Genomic DNA, 19,813 nt, shown 5'->3' with positions numbered 1-19,813 from the left:
ATATTCTCAAGTACGACGTAAAACCAAATCTCACCTCACCTAACACAGTAAAAACAGAAACAACTAAATGGTTTAAGTTTTTATGGAATAAGGACACTGACAATAATTTCATTACAAACTTCACCAACACCTATAATAATGTTTGTCCAACTCTTATCAACATGATAAATAGTAACATTGACAGGGCTATACAATATTTAGTAAGCCTGTTCTACCAAACTGCAGAACACACGAAGAGACTACTCTGGGGTTATGAAAACAAAGAAATATTACCCAACCACCCTGGTGGGACAATGAACTGGACAACATTAAACAACAGAAATACACAGCATTAAGGGCACATAGAGACAATAAAATGGGCATTTCTCTGTTCAGAAATCTACGATCCGTCTTCAAGAAAACGTTTTTAAAAAAAGAAGAAGAGTACTTTGGGAAACAGAAAGATAGACTAGTAGAGGCAAGAAAGGATCTTCAATTATTTTTGAAAACACTTAAGGAAAACCGGAGTTCACAGGGTTTATCTAACAGATGAACAGTGGGTAACACTTTGTAGAGCTCCTCAGTACAGATACTTAAACAGACTACACCTCCCACTGTAGTCCTTCCAACATGGACTCCTCATGTATACTAAACAGACCAATAACAGAACAGGAAATATTAGTCAGTATTTCAAACTTACAAACCAACAAGACACCTGGACCAGATGGGTTTGCCACAGAGTTTTAAAGCAATAAAACATAAGATTATCAAACCTCTTATATTTCTTTTTAATAATATTTTGAATATAGGATACTTACCAAACAGCTGGGGCAAGAGCATCATACACCCTTTACATAAATCAGGAAATAAACATGACACAAACAATTACAGAGGCATTTCAATTATTGACACTCTGTAGGATTTTTACCTCGGTTCTTAACAAAAGGCTACAAAATTGGTGTGATGAAAATAACATATTAAATGAGGCCCAGGCAGTTTTTAGAGCTGGTTACTCCACTGTGGATCAAATGTTTTGTTCTCCAGGCTGCTATTCCAAAGTATTGCTGCAAAAAGAAGGGAAGATTCTACTGTCTCTTCATAGATTTTTCGAAGGCATTTGATACAATTAGACATGATGTTTTTTAGCCTCTTTACATAGGGCGGGAGTATCTGGCAAGTTTTATAATATACTGAACTACATAAAAAACGCAAGTTTTTCAAAATTAATAAATATTCGACAGAACATTGGTAAATATTATAGTGTAACTACACATTGGTTACCTTTGTTGTGAAAAAACAGTTTGTTAATGTTCAGGTTCTGTTTGGTGATTTCTCTTGGATATTGCACATCGCCAAAACGCAGCAATTGAATTGCCCGTGGGATGTGGTTGGAGAAGTATTTCATGAAAATCATGATGCACATTTTGTCACGGACACGTAGGGTATAAAAATGAACTCAAATCAGTTTGAAATCACTCCCGAAAAACGCCCACCAAGAATGCCAAGGTTACCGACGCGACAGAGGGAACAAGCCATCGGCCGTCTTGAAGCTGGACAGAGTGTTGCAGATGTTGCCAATGCATTCCATGTGCACATAACGACCATCTACCGTCTTCAGGAACGTTTTGCTGCTACACAGACCACTGCTGACCGCCAACGTCTTGGACGTCCGAGAGTCACAACACCACGGCACAAGATCGACACATTCAACGTTCGCACATCGGGGATCGATTCATATCTGCCAACGAGACTGTCCGACAGACTATTGGACGTCACAACCGAACAATAAGCGGAGATACAGTTCGGCGCAGACTCAGAGCAGTCCACCTCCGTTGTCGTCGTCCAGCTCGACGTCCTATCCTCACACCGAGACATCGTCAGAATCGCCTGCAGTGGGCTACGTTGCATCGAACCTGGCGTCAACAACAGTAGAGACTGGTATTGTTCTCTGATGAAAGTCGGGTTTGCATTCGTCATGCTGACGGCTGAGTTCGAATATGGCGAAGGCGAGGTGAACGCTTTGCTGACGAATGTGTAATGGAAGTTGATGCATGGGGAGGTCCGAGCGTTATGGTACAGGCAGCGATTGGCCTGAATCAGAGATTAGGGCCAGTATTCTTCCAGAATATTGGGCCAGGTCGGGGAAATGGAGTCACTGCCCAACGTTATATCGACCAGATCCTCCGACCCCAGGTTGTGCCATTATTCGTCCGACACCAGCAACACATTTTCCAGCAAGATAATGCCAGGCCCCACACTGCTAGAGTCACTCAGGCATTTTTCCAGCAGCACAACATCCGACTACTGCCATGGCCTGCTGTCAGTCCCGATTTAAACCCGATCGAACATTTTTGGGACGAGCTGCAGAGACGACTGAATGAAGTCCGACAACTGCAGCAGAACTCCAGGCAGCCATCATCCGGACATGTGCGGCAATCCCTAGGGCCTTTGTCAACCGTCTGGTTCACTCCATGTTCAGGCGGTGCACAGCTGTAGTGAATGCACGAGGTGGACATGCGCTTCTGACTTGTTGGATCAATTTCGATTTTGTCTTCAATGCAAAGTAAACCAACAATGTGTCCATGCATTGACTGACATGTCCCAATAATCATGCAATAAGTGTTGATTGTTAATATGTACCTATTTTCATGCATTATCTGTCAAAAGTCAAGTGTTTATAAATCTGGATTTTGACTGGCGGCTCAGTATATTATTGCATCAATGCATTCCAATCTTTCAGCCTGTGTCAGAACTAAACATGGCCTTTCATCTTGTTTTAAATGTTCTGTAGGTACAAGGCAGGGATGTATTCTAAGCCCACAGATGTTTCTTATATTTATTGACGATCTGTATAAGAAATTGGAATTGGAGGGAGGTCAAGGAATCTTCATTAATCAATTTTTCTCGAATTTATGTGCACTTATGTTTGCAGATGATATTTCAGCACTATCTGGTACATGAAATTTGCTTCAAAAGAAGTTAAATGTTTTACAAAGCTTTCGTAACAGTACAGGGATGAAAGTTAACTTAAACAAAACCAATATTGTTTTTAGAAATGAGGGGCCTCTTCGTTATTGTGAGAAATGGTCCTATAATGGTTCCCACGTTGAAGGGGCGGTGGGGTAGTCTAGTGGTTAAAGCGTTGGCTCGTCACGCCGAAGACCCGGGTTCGAATCCCCATTTGGGTACAATGTGTGAAGCCCATTTCTGGTGTCCCCCGCCGTGATGTTGCTGGAATATTGCTAAAAGCGGCGTAAAACCAAACTCAGTCAGTCAGTCCCCCGTTGAAACGGTTCCTTTTTATAGGTATTTAGGATTAGTTTTCACACCCAAGCTTGCCTGGAGTAAAGCCTAGACATGTCTTGCATCTCTGGCCTCTAAAGCTATAATGTCTTTAAATGGTTTCCAGAGGAAAATTGGTAACATAGTTTTCACTGATCTATTTAATATTGTTGATTCAATGGTTGTGCCTATTCTTTAATTTGTTATGGCTCTGAAATCTGGGGAACATGTCACTCCAAAATAAGAGGCTGTGCAAATTAAATTTTGTAAACAATACTTAAGGGTGAAAAAAAAATACATTAAAAGGTATGGTTCTTGGAGAGTGTGGCAGACTCCCATTACAGCATTTGTACATTTCAAGAGTGATCAAATTTTGGTGTAGACTTCTAAATACGCCAGAAAATAGACTTCCACATCAATGTTAAGATCACTAGATAGCTTAGGCTATAATACCTGGGTAACAAAAGTTAGGCACATCCTGTTTCAAGATGGATTTGGTAATGCTTGGCTAAGCCAAGAAATTGGAAGTGTGGAATATTTTGTGCATCTGTTCAAGCTAAGGCTAGGTGATAACTTAAAACACTTTTGGTTCTCATCAATTAATGAATCTCCTAAATGTATAACTTACAAGGAGATCAAAACTTTCTTAAATGTTGAAAGATATGTGTTGTGATATCCCTATGCATTTTAGAATTGCTATATCAAGGTTTAGATGCAGTAATTTTAACAAAGTTCACTAAAGAACCACTTACTCATTACTCTGTCGTAAATCTTTTGCAAAGCGAAAATGATGCTGTCATATACAATGTTGGTCTATACTTATACCATGTACAGAAATTGATAAACTCCAGGACAGAGCTGCAAAGTTGTTTTGCGCACCCACTAAACACAATGTCAGTCTGATTGTATTATGGGCGAGGGCCTCTTTAATGAATAAATACTGTCTGCCATTTCTTTTTGAAAAATGCGTAAGGATAAGTGTCTATTCTTGCTATATAAACCTATTGTGTTCTTGACAAGTTGTTTTTGAAACGAATCAATTTTTCAATTTTCATGGCTTTTGATACGCCCCCCTCCTGGGCGCTCCGGTTTGCAGATGGAGTTTGGCGTTGTTTTAATAATGTTTTCAATTGCTGCTCTGGAACCCCAACAGCACAAGATGTACGTTTAAAAATTGTGTCAAATGCATAAAATGGTCTGCCAGTTGAGTTTCAGACTTGAAGTCGTAGAGCTTGTAAACTAAAGCTATAACATCAGCAGTAAACTTCATTGTGTAAGATGAATCAATTACTCACTCAGTAGGATAAACAGTCACGTGACAAACTTCCCCGTGCCTCTCACTTACCTGGCTGCTACCTGAGCTGTCGCTAATCCCTTTTCACAAATCTTAAAATATCGAATGAAAATAATGGTTTTGTTAAACAACGTTTTATTTTGTTTACAAAAATCATAACAAAATTCTGCAGAGTGGGTGTGTTTTCCTATTTCCTTTGGCGTTGGTTTGAGTCATTTACGATTATTTGTTTTTGAGTTTGGGTCAAAATCTCCCCAATGAATTGCACTCTAACAGACTGTACGTATTTTGTTCTGATTTCTATGTTAAACACTTATGGGATGATTGTTGTGAACTGGACAGTAGAATGACATGTATTTAAGATGGATGATGCACTTTACATGAATGCCTAGGCATGTCAAATGGACCCAATAATCACAGTTGCTCTTATGGCTTTGCCATCCTATCCAGTACTTGTGGAGGTTTCTGTCATGATCAGCCTTTCTGTCGTATGTGATGCTGCACAGACGACGTCATCCCTGTCCATAGTTGTGGTTTTGGTGTGGCTTCGTTTCCTTGTTGTCATGTGACAAGTGCCACTGGTCTCCTTATTAGGATTGATGGTTGTGCTGGTGCTGGTGCTGGACTTAGTAGAAGAACTGGAGTGTTACTGGTGCTAATGCTTGTGTTGGTAATGCAATGTGGGTTAGCAGTGGCGCTGGTGGTAGTTATCGTCTCATTACTAGATATTGGGGGGGGTGAACAGTTTGAGTAGATGTTAGTGTGACGGTTGATGTAACTTGGGTTTTAGTAACAGTCGGACACTTGGTAGTAGAGACAGTTTGAGTGGGTGGCATTAGATTTTGAGGTGGCATTAGATTTTTGAGGTGGCATTAGATTTTGAGGTGGCATTAGATTTTTGAGGTGGCATTAGATTTTGAGGTGGCATTAGATTTTGAGGTGGCATTAGATTTTGAGGTGGCATTAGATTTTTGAGGTGGCATTAGATTTTGAGGTCGCATTAGATTTTTGAGGTGGCATTAGATTTTGAGGTGGCATTAGATTTTTGAGGTGGCATTAGATTTTGAGGTGGGATTTTGAGGTGGCATTAGATTTTGAGGTGGCATTAGATTTTGAGGTGGCATTAGATTTTGAGGTGGCATTAGATTTTGAGGTGGCATTAGATTTTGAGGTGGCATTAGATTTTGAGGTGGCATTAGATTTTGAGGTGGCATTAGATTTTGAGGTCGCATTAGATTTTTGAGGTGGGATTAGATTTTGAGGTGGCATTAGATTTTTGAGGTGGCATTAGATTTTGAGGTCGGATTTTGAGGTGGCATTAGATTTTTGAGGTGGGATTAGATTGTGAGGTGGCATTAGATTTTGAGGTGGCATTAGATTTTGAAGTGGCATTAGATGTTGAGGTAGCATTAGATTTTGTGGTGGCATTATATTTTGAGGTGGCGGTGGCATGGTTAGTGTTTTCGTTTTTGTTGTCATAGCTTCCTGCAAGTAAATAACCGAGAGTTATGTGGTGTATCACACACACTAATTTTTGATAACATTGTACCTATACAATTGATAAATGTTCAAATAGACTTGTTGTCCTAATCATTTGGTACTGTATTGTCGTATACGTATGTGATGTTTCTGTATATCGTTGGCATTTGTCATACATACTGGATGATAATTTCCGGTGCAGAACTCCAATGGGGCATTTCCATCCGGTGTTTCGAATTTCACGTTCGCCCTCACTCCCGTCTGGATGTAGATTTCCTGCAACTGGTTATTAATTAGGAGATTAGTTCATCATCTGCAACATGATTTGAATATGTATTCTTTACAGATCAGAAGCAAGGTACTTCAACACTTTTCTTTAGTGAGCGACGATGTTTTTAGCACCACTGATGACTCGTCCTTAGAGGCAGAAATCGCTGGTTTCCGGCATTGGATACGCAAAAGTGGCTACTTGTCATCACCAGATACCATGAAACCACTAACTGGTTTGGACCACGTTGCCTTCGATCCGGTGATGGACAGTTGCGTAGCGCACTGTCGGGGAAATCGGCACACTTATCGGTACGTCATGCAGTTGTTTTAATGTTTTTTATGTGTATATCACCATCACAAGGACGTTTAAATTGCATTCACACTAGCATGTTATAGTATTCCAGTTAACATCTTACCAACATTGCATAGTCATGATCACGTCATCTGCCTGACATCACTTAACCAGCTTCCTATTATTTTGTGTATTGATCATCATATTACGAATGGGTCATGCATTAATTGCTGTTTTGACGTTGGGTTCATTTGTGATTTGATCCAGCACAGCTGACGGTCTGTCTGCCAAGAAGAAACGCCTTGTCCCGCTGTTTGTGCTGCCTAAGCAAAGAACGATTTATGAGCAGCCCCAGCGGAGGACTGCTGCAGAGCTGTCCACCATGGTGACAGAGAAACTGGCCACGTTATCGGTATGTATATTTCGCCAGTTATTTCTAGTGTTGCATGACTGTTTTATCCTTTCGCATTATGTGAACTTATCATGCCCAGTTCATCAAATGTTTCAAAGTTGACAACGCTCTGACACAACGATGGTCGCAGGTTGCAAAAAAGGGCAGTAAACAGAACATCTTACAGTTTGGGCTGCAACTCCAGGAGCTAGAGGGCAATGAGGAAATACTGGGTAATATCCTCTCTACATTTACGTTACAGATTGACCGTGATTAGGAAGGTAATGTCAATCTTTTGGGAGAAAAGGTCTTTGCCTTTCTTTGGGCATCTGGCAGATAGCGTATCTGTCGCGGGCCAGTTGGGTGTGGACCAGTTGTTTCCAATGGTGTTTCATCAACATCAGCACCTGACTCCTGCCCCGTCCATTTCATCCTTGTTTTTTGTCCCTTGGATCCTATGCAACAACTGGATTATATTAATTCACATCTTCAATGATCGGGGCGGAGGGGTAGCCCAGTGGTTCAAGCGTTCGCTCGTCACGCCGATTACCCCGGTTCGATTACCCACATGGGTACAATGTGTGAAGCCCATTTCTGGTGTCCTCCGCCGTGATATTGCTGGACTATTGTTACAAGCGGCGTAACACCATACTCACTCACTCACTCTTCGATGATCACATTTCTTATTTTATTCTAACACAAATGCTATTTCCACACCCTCTGACACCAGATTGACGACATTTGTAGTTCAATTTGTGAGCATTATGAGAGGTGTTTTATGGTCAATTTGGGCTTCCGTAGATTCTACTGACATCGAGGAGTGACTCCTCATTACGTCCCTTTGCGGAAGTTTGTGTCCCGAACCTACCAAACATGATTATTAGTGCGCCTAAACATATGAACTTGAAACCTTTTCACTGCTAATTGTACTCTCATCAATAGGAAGGTCCAAATATTCGCATGCAAATCTGCCAAAGATACAGTAAAACCGTAGTAATTTTAAGCTGAATAGTCGTTTTGTCGTACCATTTCAATCGGGATAGTGAGTGAGTGAGCTTTTTGCAATATTCCAGCAATATCCCGGCGGGGGACACCAGAAATGGTATCCATGTGTGGAATCGAACCCGGGTCTTCGGCGTGACGAGCGAACGCTTTAACCATTAAGCGGCCTTCACACGGCAAACTCAACTTTGACAACACATGTTGTTAAAAAATTAAAAGTTGTCAAACATCTTGTCAAACGTTCGTGTCACTTGAGCGCCCTGTCTCTCGCGATGCGGTCACGTGACAATTTCGTTGACTGCGATTGGATGTTTCTGAACAACAAGAGTTTGACGACACTTCACACGTCAAAGTCGAGTTTGACAACACCGAAAGTTTGATGGAAAAGTTGGTGAGATTAGAGACCGATCTTATTTCTCGACAACAGCCTGACAACTCTGAAAATAGTGTTGGTGGCGAGTTGTTGTAATGTTTACACTCTCAAACTCGAGTTTGACGATATGTGTTGTCAAACTTTAGTTTGCCGTGTGAAGGCCGCTATAGGTTACCCCATTGCCCCCAAACGGGACAGAATACAATTGACTTAAGAATCATGTCGAATAACATTAAACACAAGCACAAGGGACCCGATATTTGCCCCAAACCTAAACAATGACTCAATGTGCACTGGTTTTAGATTTACCTCATTCGTATTAAAAATAACCAGCGAGATTAAACTGTTACCTTTATAACTGTGCAGTGCTTAGCTTGTTTGATGTACCACGGCCGTCTGTCTGCTGACTTACATTGACATCCGGGGAGTCTTTCGTGCCTAGCTTCGCCGCAACTAAGGCACGTGCTTCCTCAAAATCTCGGACGAACACAACACTGAACCATTCGTAACTACTCGTGTCATTCCGGCAAGCCGGGTGGCGTCTCGGGAGTCTTCTTGTAGGTCACGGAAAGAGGCGAGTAGTTACGAATGAACGCAGTACGAGAAAAGTTTCAGATTTCCAAACTTGACTCTGTTCGGCCATACATATTTTCATGTTTTCATCTCCAGCCTCAAGAGAGCGGACAAGCGAATACAATTAATGCTGCTCTTTAAAAAATAATTATAAATAATATTTTTCAACTAATTGTGCAACGTATTTTCAGTATTTTTGTGAACTTGGTAATACAGTCGAGCACCGTTGTGTCGAACTCGGATAACTCGATATCTCGGTTGTCTCGATAGAACATCTCGGTCCCGGCAAAATCCTTCATAATTTATCATTATTTATGCTCTTTTAACTCAATACGGTTGTCTCGATATTTCTAAAAAACTGATTTATGACGCACATCGGTTCGGCTTGCTTCTGAAACATGTTTATTTTTAGATATCGTTTAAACATATTTTATTCCATTCAAGAAGAAAGAAAAAGATTGACAAACAAACCTAATTGGCTTATATTAATGCCGCTCCATAAAACATGTGAAGGTTCACATTTATGCGTAATGTTGTACATTTTTATAATAGTTATAACAAGTTATCTCTGGATAATAACAATATTGGATATCAACAATTTATCTCGGTTTTGTTTCGATATTTAGATATAGATAAGGAGAGAGACAACCAACCTCGTTTGTCGTAAGTGTGAACGTTATTTGCATCACATCGCACAAATTTTCCACAGCAGCGAAAACTGAGAAAAGAAAACTGTCTATCATTTCAAGAATGAAAACTCAAGGCGGACGGAGGACAACTAAAAAAAGGAACCCAAGTTCTATTCCACACACGGGTACAATGTGTGAAGCTCATTTCTCATGTCCCCCTCTCAGTGACATTGCTGGAATATTGCTAAAAGCGGCGTAAAACCATACTCACTCACTCAAGTAAGCACTGAAATACTGCCAAGGCTTGTATTGCCTTTTGCCCGCCTCCGTGGTGTAGTGGTTAGAGCGTCCGCCCGGAGAGCGGAAGGTCGCGGGTTCGATCCCCGACCGCGTCATTCCAAAAGACGTTAAAATATGGTACTTGTTGGTCCCTGCCTGGCCCTCGGCATTAATGGGTACAACAAGGACTGGTCGGCTCGGAGTCAGTATAATGTGTCTGAGTGGGGTATTCATGCTTCACTGCGGCATGGTATCTCAGTGGGCTAGCACTGTAAAACCAGCTTCAGTCTGGGTTAGTACAAGCAGCCGCACATACACATACACACGCATGCACGTCGTCATATGAGCGAAATATTCTCAAGCACGACGTTTAATCCAATTTCACCTCACCTCACTTGTATTGCCTTTTATTACCCACGTGGTCAACGTATGGGTAGTTGCATACTAATCTCGTACATCACACGTGTGTCGTATCGCGTTGACCTGTGTCGTAACGACTTGACCTGATATTCTAACGATTTGATTGGATAACCGATGACCTCTCAATTAGGTCACATTCTGACGTAACTATTTTTTCATTCATAACAAACACGTGAATTCATTCATTCTACAACTTAAATGCATTGTGGGAATGTAAACATCGCGAACGTTGCCGTGTCGCTGTTTAATTGTGAGTCGAACTGAGACATTATATCCGTCGAAAAACATAAACGCAATGTTTCCACCAGTGATGTTAGCCGAATGAAGCAACTGCAAACCAAGAAACGGGGTGCTACGGAGTAGTTTACTGTAGGAGGCTGTACGAGGCGATGACAACCGACATGCATCGTGACGTCGGTTACCAAGGCAGTGACGTCATTACAGTGTGACGTCATGCAAATATTGTACTACAGTACAAAACTCTTCCGCAACCTCTTTATGAAACCGGTTTCGGTTTGAAACCAAAATATTAACAAAAATACGCTATTTTGTCAATTTAATGCATGTAAGACGTGGGTAATAAATAAAATACCACACTCGTTCTCATTACATACGAATTATACGAAACTCGTGACCTTCCTATGTTATCTGACCTCGCTTTCGCTCGGTCAGATACCATAGGAAGGACACTCGTTTCGTATAATTCGTATGTAATGAGACCTCGTGTAGTATTCTCTATTTATGTACGCTTTATGTAGTTGTGAACTTCGCGTGGAGATACCGAAAAGGTGGACGTCTGAAGTCCGTCTGGTAATACCGTTGAAATATTAGTAGGTACATACTGATTCCAAAGGAAGGCAACAAGGTAGGAAAAATAACGGTTTATTAAAAACAATATGTACATTTTAGTGTTGTGTGCCTAATCTGAATAGATGCAGTACCCAGAAAACGTGATGTTTCGGAATGTAAAATATAATCCACATGCATCTCCTGTCTATATTTCCTTGTTGCTGTCTATAACCATTGCTTTGTCCCCTTGCGTCTCGACTTCCGGTTTGAGGTGCGCTCATGAAGACACTGAAAATAGCATAATCGTAGAAGGAAACCAGTCGAGAAATCTCACCTCGAGTCCTAACTGCAAAACAAAGCTTGAAATACGCAAGCGCTGTAAGACAGGTAAACCAGTCTATAGGAAGACTAGAGGATAACAGACCACATCCTATCCCTGTTCTGTTTTGATAAAGCTTTGTTAGGAATGGGTCCTGGGTATTTACCACAGGAGGGAGGAGATTATCTTTAATACTGGGTTCCACAGGACATACCGCTTGGGAGATATCGCAATAGTGAAATTGAATCTCATTGCTCTGCTGAACATTGTGACGTCATCGGTTACCATGACGTCACAATTATATGCTATCACTCATATCTCTGCCACATTCGTCACCACTCGCCCCTTTCCGTAACCTGCAAGAAGACTCGTCCCTCACTCGATGCTTGTTATCATTCGTCACCACTCGCCCCTTTCCGTAACCTGCAACGGTATTCGGCTTGTCCCGGAATTACACGAGTGGGTCACGAATGATCTCTGCCAATGTCAAGCTGTATTTTTCGAACTCAAAACAGGTTATTTTTTGGAAATAAGTAATTTTACGATTAATCGAATTTTTTTCACGTGTCATTTGACAATAATTACATCAACATTAGTCGATAATCTGTTTTAAACTATCATGAGCAGTCCTCTGACTTTTTAAACTGTTATGGACAAGTGTTATATTCGATATCAAAAGGCAATCTGCTGAGATTTGTGAAAACTATTGCTAGATGAGCCAGAGCCACAACATGCTGCTTATAACGTTAGTGGCAGAAGAGTGAGTGAGTTTGGTTTTACGCCGCTTTTAGCAATATTCCAGCAATATCACGGCGGGGGACACCAGAAATGAGCTTCACACAATGTACCCATGTGGGGAATCAAACCCGTGTCTTCGGCGTGACGAGCGAACGCTTTAACCGCTAGGCTACCCCACCGCCCCAGTGACAGAAGAGAGTACTCAATAGGGGGTGTAGTAAATACTCAGTACTCAACGAAGATTGAGATTGGCAGATTGAGATGGCTAATATTATAGTAGCTGCTACCGGGTTCTCATCAAGGGACACAAAAGAATGCATGTTCCAAAGGATATGCAGTAGCTACTCAGTACTCAACAAGATGAGTCATGCGGAAAATAGGATTATCAATAGGAGATGCAGTAGCTACTCAGTACTCAACAAGATCAGTCATGCGGAAAATAGGATTATCAATAGGAGATGCATTAGCTACTCAGTACTCAACAAGATCAGTCATGCGGAAAATAGGATTATCGATAGGAGATGCAGTAGTTACTCAGTACTCAACAAGATCAGTCATGCGGAAAATAGGATTATCAATAGGAGATGCAGTAGCTACTCAGTACTCAACAAGATCAGTCATGCGGAAAATAGGATTATCAATAGGAGATGCATTAGTTACTCAGTACTCAACAAGATCAGTCATGCGGAAAATAGGATTATCAATAGGTGATGCAGTAACTGCTCAGTACTCAACAAGATCAGTCATGCGGAAAATAGGATTATAAATAACAGATGCAGTAGCTATTCAGTACTCAACAAGATCAGTCATGAGGAAAATAGGATTATCAATAGCAGATGCATTAGTTACTCAGTACTCAACAAGATCAGTCATGCGGAAAGTAGGATTGTCAATAGGAGATGCATTAGTTACTCAGTACTCAACAAGATCAGTCATGTGGAAAATAGGATTATCGATAGCAGATGCATTAGTTACTCACTACTCAACAAGTTGAGTCAGGGGCAGAATAGGATTATCAATAGGAGATGCATTAGCTACTCAGTACTCAACAAGATCAGTCATGCAGAAAATAGGATTGTCAATAGGAGATGCATTAGTTACTCAGTACTCAACAAGATCAGTCATGCGGAAAATAGGATTATCAATAGGATGCAGTAGCTCAATAGTCAGGGCAGAATAGGATTATCAATAGGAGATGCATGAGTCATGCAGATCAAATAGGAAAATAGATTATCAATAGGAGATGCAGTAGCTACTCAGTACTCAACAAGATCAGTCATGCAGAAAATAGGATTATCAATAGGAGATGCATTAGCTACTCAGTACTCAACAAGATCAGTCATGTGGAAAATAGGATTATCGATAGCAGATGCATTAGTTACTCACTACTCAACAAGTTGAGTCAGGGGCAGAATAGGATTATCAATAGGAGATGCATTAGCTACTCAGTACTCAACAAGATCAGTCATGCAGAAAATAGGATTGTCAATAGGAGATGCATTAGCTACTCATTACTCAACAAGATCAGTCATGCAGAAAATAGGATTGTCAATAGGAGATGCATTAGTTACTCAGTACTCAACAAGATCAGTCATGTGGAAAATAGGATTATCGATAGCAGATGCATTAGTTACTCACTACTCAACAAGATGAGTCAGGGACAGAATAGGATTATCAATAGGAGATGCATTAGTTACTCAGTACTCAACAAGATCAGTCATGCGGAAAATAGGATTGTCAATAGGTGATGCAGTAGCTATACAGTACTCAACAAGATGAGTCATGCGGAAAATAGGATCATAAATAGCAGATGCATTAGTTATTCACTACTCAACAAGTTGAGTGAGGGGCAGAATAGGATTATCCATAGGAGATGCATTAGCTACTCAGTACTCAACAAGATCAGTCATGCGGAAAATAGGATTGTCAATAGGAGATGCATTAGTTACTCAGTACTCAACAAGATCAGTCATGTGGAAAATAGGATTATCGATAGCAGATGCATTAGTTACTCACTACTCAACAAGTTGAGTCAGGGGCAGAATAGGATTATCAATAGGAGATGCATTAGCTACTCAGTACTCAACAAGATCAGTCATGCAGAAAATAGGATTGTCAATAGGAGATGCATTAGCTACTCAGTACTCAACAAGATCAGTCATGCAGAAAATAGGATTATCAATAGATGCAGTAGTTACTCAGTACTCAACAAGATCAGTCATGCAGAAAATAGGATTATCAATAGGAGATGCAGTAGCTACTCAGTACTCAACAAGATGAGTCATGCGGAAAATAGGATTATCAATAGGAGATGCATTAGCTACTCAGTACTCAACAAGATCAGTCATGCAGAAAATAGGATTGTCAATAGGAGATGCATTAGCTACTCAGTACTCAACAAGATCAGTCATGCAGAAAATAGGATTATCAATAGGAGATGCATTAGTTACTCAGTACTCAACAAGATCAGTCATGCAGAAAATAGGATTATCGATAGGAGATGCAGTAGCTATACGGTACTCAACAAGACCACCCAGAAGATGAGCCAAGGACAGAAGAGGATGCTCACCACCAGATGCAGCAGGTGATTGATGCCCTCATGTCGACGTCTGGGAAGCAGATCCAATCACAGATTTTAACCCTTACTCAAAGCAATGGTTCACCCTACCGCAATTACAAAAGCCCTACTGGTTAATAATGGCTTACGTACTAAAACCATAGTATGCCTCGGTCTGATGGAAAACATAGACATTTTTTATTGACTTTGAGATGGTTCATACCGAAAGATTTACTAATTCATTCTCCTGAATATAATTAAGAATTTATAACATGACAGTTTGAAGCTCCATTATATACGTACGCTAATACAGTAAAATCGGTTATAACGACCGCATCTCACCATACCGTGCTAAGACAATCTGAGGTAGTGTTCCTCGCCGACGCCGATGATGGGTGTTTGCAGGGGAAGTCTGTTTAATATTAAATAGAATGTTTGAAACTGTCATGCACTTTGCAACGTATTTATTTAGGGACCGCTCATAATATCTCGCTGGTGGGGTGGTGTGGGTAATGATGATTTTTATGCAGGAGCATGTACAATGTGAATTCTTCCTCCTCCTCCTCCCTTCCGAAAAGTTATGCACAAAGTAAATGATAACCACCACACCCACACCCACCCCTTAAAATCAACATCATCCCCACCCCCATTGTCCAGCCATAAATCATGAACGGTCCCTTCAAAATGTACATGATTAATAAATGTATTTTTCTCAGAGGGTCGGTCGAAGGTCACTACAATATATTCAAGGGAGATAACTTCTCACAAACTGTCCTGACCTGACTTCAGCGAGATGTATGCTAAGGAGCAAAAGAAACTAATCTCCGTTGACTTTTTCACACTCTTAATTTTCTAGTAAGTAATTCTCCAGCTTCAATTATTTTCTCTGAAAAGTATTTGAATGGCACTTAGAACTCCAAGGATGCTTGTACACTTTGTTATTTTTGTAATTAATTATTTATTTCTGTTAAAATAAAAATACAAAGTCGCATTTCGTGTGTTTATATTGTTTTGTATTTCTTACACACTTCTACCATTCTTCACATTAATTATTACAGACTTTTGCAGGAATGAGTGATAGCTAAATTGGCGTAATCAAATTTAGCAACAATTCTTTGAATATTCAATAACATAATAACAGATCCGATATACTCTCATCTTCCACATTTTCTCCTGACGCATCTACCATTTCATATATGCATCGTGGTATCTATTAATACCCTAACAAAACGTATCATGAAGAATGATGCAGGTTTCATATGGCTACTGCTCCGTGAAAGAAAAACCTATTACAGTCCGTTTGAGTCAGAAACGGACCGATGAATTGCAAATTTTATCATTGTACAAAATTGCCACATCAATATAAATAGTACACATGTTTATCATTTACTAATACCCAACAGCTTTCTTATATTTGAAAATTTTCCGGACTCCACCAAAAGAAACTATCATTAAAATTTTGACACAGTTCACTATTTGTTACGAGGGAGGAGTGCAGAGAAAATGACAGCCAGGTGTGCGAGAAAGGATGGAGACGGCACAGCACAGGCTAATGAATCAAGAACTTGGTGGGCACTTGTGCACGTGCTTCTCTAACACCTGGCTGTCCCTTTCTCTGCACTCCTCCCTCGTAACAAATAGTGAACTGTGTCAACATTTTAATGATAGTTTCTTAAAGAACTTTTTTTGGTGGAGTCCGGAAAATTTTCAAATATAAGAAAGCTGTTGGGTATTAGTAAATGATAAACATGTGTACTATTTATATTGATGTGGCAATTTTGTACAATGATAAAATCTGCAAATTCATCGGTCCGTTTCTGACTCAAACGGACTGTAGTAGAAATATAACTGGAGCGGACCAATTGAAAGGTTCGAACACACGCTCGAAGGTTCCTGGTATGCCCAGGGGAGACAATTACACAGCGACGCCTCAGATCACTGGGCCATCCCTGTGCCCACGAAGTCCAATGAGCAAATGATTTGAGATATACTATTCACAGTTTGCTAAGGATCAAATCATGGCTTCAGCAGAAAACTATGATGTGGGGTCAACTTGGATTGAAATATCTAAGCTTATTGTAAGCATGGGTCCTAGGTTTCAGTGCGTCATTTCATCTTGTGGAACCCATACCTGCTATTGACAGGTGTTGTGTACTTGTCAATGACTCATTCCATGATTTGCAAAATGGTTGATTGGTGCCATGAAAACCATTTTTATGGTTACTCATCTATCAAGTGCAAAAGGTTAGAATAAAGTGACTGTTTGCCTAAAGAGAGATTACCATATCATTTATCCAGTTTTAAATGGATACAATTTCAAATTATGAACCTACGCTTAAGAAAAGTTGTGAACTTTTGTGATCCTTAGCAAAGTGTGAGTAGTATATTTCTTTACAATTTGTTTACAAAGGCCGCATATTAATCAAGTTATCAAATATGTATACTAGGTCGGTGTAACTAGTTTTACCTAGATGTACCCACAAGGACCACTGAACTAGCCATGTTGATATTTGTCCTTACAAATTGTTTAAAATAGTCACAGACTAATCGCAAAAATTATCAAATTCAGTGGGTTTTTGAATAAACCTAACAAAACTCGGTCATAAAATAACAAATTTGAATATTCCCATGTCATTTCCCACTGAATTTATTGACTCCACTCAAAAACCTCAACAGCTGAAATAAGTGTTGCCAAATACTGTCCTTGATACTACTAATAAATAGCACTTCTATATACGTCTGAAAGTGACCTACCGCTGGAACGTCCGAAGCTGGCTCGAGAAGCACCTGCATTGGTTTAACTGTACATACGGGTGACACCGGCATAGGATCTCCTCCATTACACACTGAAGGCATCTGTCCGTGGTCATCAAACAGAGGCGTAGCTGTATGTCTGTCAGAAGGTTCCGATATGTCCCCGGACGTGTTCAATAGGCCCAAGTCAGTAGGTGTGATCGGCGGAATGGACAGTGGATACGGGGGGTAATCCGTTGTATCGCTGGTCGCTCTCTGGAGCGTCTTCTGAATCCAGGGGTACCATTATGGGGATGTTGGTGGGGTATGGTGGTAGATGATGTTGCGCCGTCACCGTCATTGTTGGGTCAGGATCTGGTGCAAAAGCAGAACAGGTATACAGTGCCTTGTCTGGGCCAGTTCATCCTGTTCTCATTTAATGACACCATCTATTTAATTAGATGAAACCTACTTGCACCCAGCGCAGCTTCAGGTAATAATAACCTGGGCCTAGACTTTCGAAGCTCTCTTAGCGCTAAGATAGTCGTAAGTGCCATACATTAACATTAACTTTACGACTATCTTAGCGCTAAGAGTTTCCAAAATCTAGGCCCTTGTTGCACCGGACAAAACAGGTTTCAATTGATGCTCAATATAGAAGTATCTGATGTGCATTTTTTGTACAGAACATTCAGGACATCATTACAATAAAATTATTATGGGCCAAATAGGATCATTTTATCTTACTTAACAATATTTCGGGAACAGTAACATTCATTCAATCACATGTAAGCATCACCTACGAAGATGTAAGTATCTTCCACATTGATAAAAGTATCGAAATTGTAAGTTGCAGCTACGATGATGTAAGTATCTTCTACGCTGAAAGTAAAAAGACCGCCTCCGTGGTGAAGTGGTTAGAGAGTCCGTTCGAAAGGTCGCGGGTTCGATCCCCGACCGCGTCATACCAAAAGACGTTAAACTATGGTACTTGTTGGTCCCTGCCTGGCGATCGGCATTAATGGGTACAACAAGCATTGGTCGGCTCGGAGTCAGTATAATGTGTCTGTGTGGGGTATTCATGCTTCACTGCGGCATGGTATCTCAGTGGGCTAGCACTATAAAACCAGCTTCAGTCTGGGCTAGTACAAGCAGCCGCACATACACATACACACGCATGCACGTCGTCATATGCGCGAAATATTCTCAAGCACGACGTTAAACTCAATTTCACCTCACCTCACCTGAAGGTAAAATGGATTTAGACTGTGGCATTAATACACTTCCTACCCACCTGAATGGGGAACCTCTGTAACCTCTCTGGGACATGGAGGGAACAGACTGTGTATGTCTGGCTGAGGCTCCGCTGAAACGGAGGAGGTTTTATCAGTCATCACTCGACAATATTTATCTCATCGCTACGAGTTTCAAGTGAAATTTAACCTGGGGAAATACAGTACAACCAGAAATTATTGAGAATTTAAAGATTGTAATTTTTTTACAAATGTTCACTCACTACACACGTATTAAATGTGAATATTAGCAGAACATAACTCCAGATTCAAAGACAGATGAACAGTTAGTAATTTGACAAGTCACCATGGGCAGCAATGCAGGCTTCAATGCGGCGGGGCATACTACTGATCAAAGAAGTTAGAAAGTCGTGGTCCATGCTGTTCCAATATCAGACCACCTCTTCTTTCATTTCAGCAATATTTGTCAGATGTTTCTTATTGACACTTTCCTTCATAAGTCCCCAAACATTTTCTATTGGATTTAGGTCAGGGCTATAGCTTAGCCATTCTAATAATGTAATATTTTGGGTCCGAAACCAGGCCTGTGAATGCTTTGAACGATGTTTTGGGTCGTTGTCCTGCTGGAAAATCCAAACATTTCCATACAACACGTGATCAGATGGAAGTAAATGTCCCTCGAGAATATCTGTGTACCGCTCTCTTTTCATATTCCCTTCAAATACACAGAGGGGCGTTGGCCCTAACACAGATATGCCACCCCACACGTTTAATTTTGGACTGTACTTTGGGCGCTGATACAAAGGTTTTTCAGTTTGTTTGGGCCAGAATTTCAGTGTATTAGGAAACAGCCACACAGAACTTTAGAAAATCACATTGTCCCAGTTAAAATTTCTATGCTGTAAGCACCAGTTCAACCTTTGCTCCTTTTGTTCAGGTTTCATGATCGGTGGTGGAATTCCTCGACTTTTCTGCCAACCCATTGCATGCAGCTCAGTTCTAATTGTCTCCTTACAGACAGCCACAGTTCCTCTATCAATCATATCCAGCCTTAAGTTTTCTAAAATCCATCGTTTGTTTTTAGAAACAAGAATACCAAGCCGCCTCCTGTCACCGACAGTCATTTTTCTGGGCCTACCTGCGCCTCCCTAGTGATCAATG

At 40.7% G+C, this 19,813-nt stretch overlaps 1 protein-coding gene and 2 long non-coding RNA genes across 4 annotated transcripts in view; 2 read left to right on the top strand and 1 right to left on the bottom strand.

The window, feature by feature from the left end:
• Window positions 1–19,813, top strand: part of LOC124257745 (postacrosomal sheath WW domain-binding protein-like) — a 132,169-nt gene that overhangs the window by 53,088 nt on the left and 59,268 nt on the right. The window lies entirely within an intron of this gene.
• Window positions 1,276–19,114, top strand: LOC124257749. Its single transcript, XR_006893354.1, has 3 exons — window positions 1,276–1,288; window positions 6,014–6,020; window positions 18,971–19,114. It is a non-coding gene; the product is annotated as an uncharacterized LOC124257749 (long non-coding RNA).
• On the bottom strand, window positions 14,633–17,626 carry LOC124257748. The gene is made up of 3 exons (XR_006893353.1): window positions 17,421–17,626; window positions 15,014–15,078; window positions 14,633–14,718 (listed from the first exon to the last, which is right to left on the bottom strand). It is a non-coding gene; the product is annotated as an uncharacterized LOC124257748 (long non-coding RNA).

This window comes from Haliotis rubra, unplaced genomic scaffold, assembly GCF_003918875.1.
Source record: "Haliotis rubra isolate DU_JTF1 unplaced genomic scaffold, ASM391887v1 Scf670, whole genome shotgun sequence".
Taxonomy (NCBI): Eukaryota; Metazoa; Mollusca; class Gastropoda; order Lepetellida; family Haliotidae; genus Haliotis; species Haliotis rubra.
The sequence above is the reverse complement of the archived record's forward strand: the minus strand, read 5'-3'. Positions and strand labels throughout refer to the sequence as shown.